Source organism: Anneissia japonica, unplaced genomic scaffold (assembly GCF_011630105.1).
Source record: "Anneissia japonica isolate Jap-2015-1 unplaced genomic scaffold, ASM1163010v1 scaffold287864_len1152817_cov193, whole genome shotgun sequence".
Classification (NCBI taxonomy): domain Eukaryota; kingdom Metazoa; phylum Echinodermata; class Crinoidea; order Comatulida; family Comatulidae; genus Anneissia; species Anneissia japonica.
This window is the reverse complement of record NW_022710960.1, coordinates 719,325-724,943: the sequence shown is the minus strand read 5'-3', so window position 1 is coordinate 724,943 and position 5,619 is coordinate 719,325.

Sequence of the window (5,619 nt, the reverse complement as noted above, 5' to 3'; positions counted from 1 at the left end):
GTTATAAACCATTTTCGTGAAATTTGAAATAAAAATTTCCAATAACGTGGCGACTACCAACTATGGGGACTTTCAGAGGCCTAGCATTTCGCAGTACGTATTACCATGTCATGGATAACATCAACAATAAATCTAAATTGTCAACGAGCACAAACATTTTAAAACGGAAAAAAACACGAAATGTTTATATTGAAAACAAGTCCAAGTATTAAATATCTATTTTTTTTAAAGAATTGGAACCTCTGGATGGCCAGAAATGACACTCTCAAGACTGTGACAGGCATGTCACATTTTTATTTTTTTATTCCGACAAACTGTCAAATTGGGGGGGGGGTCCTGATGTGGTTTGGGATGTATGTAATTTTGTAATCTAATACACTGTGATTGTGTAAGTGACAACTAAGTACAATTCAATTGGTCAATTTTTTTTTAAAAAAGAAAAAATAGAGATTTGTTTGATGTTAGATTCCTTTTAATGACTAAATTATTTAAAATGCATATATTGAATCAAGAAAATCAGTTTTAATACAGAATTTGATTATTGGGGCCATTTTTACCTACCTGTCATATGGGGCCATTTTTACCGGGGCCATTTTTCCGGGGCCTTTATTTCCGGGGCCATTTTTTCCGGGGCCATTTTTTCCGGGGCCATTTTTTCCGGGGCCATTTTTTCCGGGGCCATTCTTACCGCACACCATCTAGTTCTACCATGAGCAGGGGTCTCGCCAGCTATACTTAAGCGTGGCGGGACCGCCACGCCTGGGCGAAAAAACGAAATGACCGCGCCACGCTTGGCAAAATAAGCAAGGATTGCACCACGCTTAAAATGTTTGCGCCACGCTAAAAAACCAAATGGACTACGTAAAATATATTTTATTCAAACGTTACAATAAATACCGAAGTGCGAACTCATATTGACCATAATTATGCTTTTTGGCATAATTTAGACCCGTTTAGCATCTAGAAAAAAAATATCTCAAACTTGTCTCACAAAAAAAAATTGGTCATAAATCAAAGCAAAAAAATGTGGATACCAGATTAATTTCATCCAAAAACCCTTGCTTTTGTGAATAGGCCTATCTTAGACCTACCCCATCACATTGACAAAAGGCAGAAAAGCGCATTTCAGCATCTATAAAATAAAAAATTTCCAGTGAAGGACCCTGATCCCCTCCAAAAATCGTCAAGTTTGTTGTTTTTCCTGCACCTCGACTACCGAACGGTAAGTGTTAGGCCTATTGAAAGTTTCTGAAAAAAACATCTTTGTTTTACTACGTATATAAGAGTTATTTCAGGCCCCTAATAGAGTTACTAATTCTTCAAATTTTCGCACCTCACCATGGTGGTGCTCACAAGGGTGCCCCCCCCCCCCCGGACGAGAGCAAAGTGAGCATAGACGGCCTTCACTCTAACTCTTTCGGAAGAGGGGCAAAGCCCCACCAAAAATTATGAAATTTAGGGGTTTCAAAGGCTTATTCCTACTAATATTTAGAAAATACATAGGCCTTTGAAATACAATATTTTTTTCCCCGACTAAGTGTAGATTTTCTCCCTGACAGAGGGAGCTCTCCCCTCCCCCGCTGGTGCCACCACTAGGTGCTCAGAAAAATGTACTCAGGAATTCCCCCACCCACTCTACCTTTCAAAAAAGAGCTTTCCCTTTATTATGGACTTTTTGATGTCATTAGTCCTTCCATCGCTCACTAAACTATCTATTCCTGCATTCTCACTCCTGAGAATGCGGGAAAGTGCATATCCCGGCTAGAACACACCCATCTGTTGACAATATAAATGAAATAAAAGTAGTAGTAGTCTGTCTCTTATACACATCTAGATGGGTATAAGAAACAGGTACCGGGGGAACAGTACTTGTTCCTGTCTCTTATACACATCTAGATGTGTATAAGAGACAGGAGGGAGCTCTCCCCTCCCCCGCTGGTGCCACCACTAGGTGCTCAGAAAAATGTACTCAGGAATTCCCCCACCCACTCTACCTTTCAAAAAAGAGCTTTCCCTTTATTATGGACTTTTTGATGTCATTAGTCCTTCCATCGCTCACTAAACTATCTATTCCTGCATTCTCACTCCTGAGAATGCGGGAAAGTGCATATCCCGGCTAGAACACACCCATCTGTTGACAATATAAATGAAATTACAGTGGTAGTAGTAGCCCTATTATAGGGGGACACCTTCGGGACCAAAATGGTTTCCTCTTAAGGGGAGGTCACTAAATGAAAATGTGAAATTTACCCTTTAGTAGGGATTTCAGCATGTCAGGCATTCAATTTCATTTTATTTGTTTATTTCAACAATATTTTGTGAGGGTGGTCCATCCAGCCTGAGCTGATCAATTGGGACCCTCAGTACATACAATTAAAACATAAGTATAAAAATTAAACTTGATCTTTAACATAAGCAAATTAATGACATTAAACCAGGAAAAAATTAATAATAATAATAAAAATTTAGAAAAAAAACCAAATATAGGCCTACAGTATATAAATTATATAAAATAATGATCCAAGGAAAACATTAAAATAAAAAGAATAAAAAAAATTGACATATTGGACAGAAAAATAATTGAAATAAAAAATAAATCAAAAGAATTAATGAGAAGATATAATTGAACTAACAAAAATAGAAAAATTATAAAAGATTATAAAAGATAAATAATTTACAATTTAAAACACAAAATCACGATTAAAAATATTGCAACAAAAAGAGATGGCCACAGGGAAAATTACACAAGATTGGATGAAAGATAGCTAAGAAGGTTGGATTTGAAAGAAGAGAAAGAGAAAGTAGAACGGACAATCGGTGGATGAGAGTTGTAGATGTAAGGAGCATTATAGCTGAATGAATTTTTAAAGATTTCTAGATTAGGCTTAGGAATGAGAAGATCTGTCACCTTTAGTGATTTGTCTTGTGGTCATACGGCCATGAGGACGTATTCTTTGATTTCAATTGATTCATAAATGAAACTAAATTTCAATAATTCCCAATCGCAATAACTCCAGCTAGAACATGCCCATCTGTTGACAATATAAATGAAATTACAACAGAATCCCTATCATGGGGACACTTCGGGGCCAAAAAGTTTCCTTTTAATAGGTATGTCCCCTGAAGAGGGTACGTACCCCTACAGTATTAAGCGAAGGATGTAGTGCCCGCAAATGTGAAAATCTACCACAAACGTAAAAATAACCACATAGGCCTATGTAAAAACATTGTACCCACAAATGTCATAATACTGTAACCCCAAATGTCATAACATGTCAACTACATATGTAAAAATAACCACAAATGAAACTTAATCTCTTAAACCACAAATGTAAAAACAATTCACCTACATGCAAAGAATTCCAATTTTACCTCACATGTCAACCGCAAATATAAAGACTCACTATAAGGTAAGTTATTACTAGATGTATGGGTGTGTTTGTGTGCGAGGATTTCCTATAGAGCATTAAAATCCTTACAATATTGAAAGATCATAATTACCCGCTTACGATTTGAATGGTGTCTGCGTATTTTACCATTTTTTATGAACGGTGATTGATAAAACAACATTTAGGCCTATTAATTGAATTTACGTGGATTTTCAGGAACACGTTTTTTTTATACATAATTTCGGCTTAGTATTCAAAATAAAAATGGAATGCTAAACCATTGGCTATTTAGTGAAATAATAATAATAATAATAATAATAATAATGATAATAATAATAATAGTGTAGTTTTATATAGCGCACATATCCATCTAATGTACAGTAAGATGAGCAGTGCGCTTGATATGTGGACTAGCAACTCATCAATGTGAAGGTGAAGGTAAATTGGGGCTTGATGATTAGTTAGAAGCGCCACAGGGGTGGCGCCAGTTGGGAGCGGGGCCCAGGGCCCCGTCGGGAAGAGCAGCGCCTTCCCCCTCCCCCACGTCGGGGAGAAAAACTTATAATACTTATAATAGGCCTATGTAAATTTTACATTGATAGACTCTTAAATCGAATTCATAAGCCTTTGAAACCCTCTAAGTTGTCATATTGGAACACTTTTGGAAGGTTTTGAACGACGCTTAACCACGCCCACTTTTTAGTGGGGGACGACGACGATCCCCCACCCCTTCGTCGGGCAAATCCTGGCGCCACCCATGGAGCGCCAGCCCATGGAAAAATAAGGTAATTTGAGGTGCTATATGTGACTGACTTGCTTTAATTGTATGAGGGGGAAAGTATTTAGAGTCGCTTATTGAAATTTTAGAAGTTCGCATAATTTTTCCATCATTCCTAGCATAATTTTTCCATCATTCCTAGCATAATTTGATCGCATCGGTGGTCACACTGAGATGAAAGAAACAACGGCCCGGTAAGCGTACGAGGGCACATTACCACCGGCACGTAACAATCGGAAGAAAAGAATACAGTGTATGTATTTATTTCGAATTATTGTAGTGTATATTCACATTTGGGATAAAAATGAGTTTTATTTTGTTTTACGACTAGGCATATCATAGGTTTATATGTGTACTTTTGTTGGCCTAATAGAGTTCTACTTTCTATGCAGGCTTAGGCCTACACATGCGGAACTTTTTTGCCTTTTTTTGGGGGGGGGGGCAGGGGTTGGTGCCGCATCCCCCAGCCTACGCCCCTGTGATCTGTGTGTTACCAGTGTCTGCGAGTGTACAAAGAAAGTGTCAAGCTTTGGTAGTTTTAAATACCTATACACTTTTTTTTATTTATAAGAACCAGTAAAATGTTTTTTTTTTTGTTTTTTTTGTGGCCAATTTCAGGCTCAAAATGTTCTTTTTTGTTCTTATTTGTACACAGTTTTCAAACATAAACTTTCCGAGAGCATTACATAAAACAGCTACTGCACATAAAGTACAGATAAGATTTGTGGGTTTTTTCTGTTTAAAAAAAAAGGGACCTCGCTCAACATTTTAAAGCAATTTCAGCCTAATTGTATGCAAGTTTGTATGTCAAAAGAGGAACATACCACTAGTTGGCTACGTGGTTAAAAGGCCTCGTGGTTAAAAGGCCAGGATTGGGTTCTTTTGGAATGGTAACCAAAATAAGCAATCAGTATACTGTAGTTCTGGAATGTTAAAAGCCTCTGGTAGCAGAGTATGTTTGAGATTGTTTCAATTTAAGGATATAATGTTATATGGCAGTAGGTTTTTAATACAGTATGTTGTATTGGGAAAGAATACCAAAGAGATAGAAAAAAGAGGGTAAATAAAAAAAAAACACACACACACAACTGACAGTTGCGGCGCCAGCGGGGGAGGGGGGTTAATCCCCCTGCCCTTGCATCGGTCTGGTCAAGCCCCCCCATCCAAAGCTCATCGGCCAGTCGGACCAAAAAAAAAAAAAAAAAAAAAATAGGCCTAGTTTTCCCATCCCAGCATTTTCCGGCCACCTAGAAGTCCCAATTTTTCTTTTTAAATCTCGTTTTTTGGAGGAGGGGACACTCCCCTGCCAAAGTCAAAGTCAAAGTCAAAGTAAAACTTTATTCATCCTTCAACGAAGGAAACTGAATGCTCGCATAAAACTTTTAAAAACAATGTACAATCACATAAAAAAAAATATTCATAAAATTAACGTTTAAAATGTGCATTAAAAAG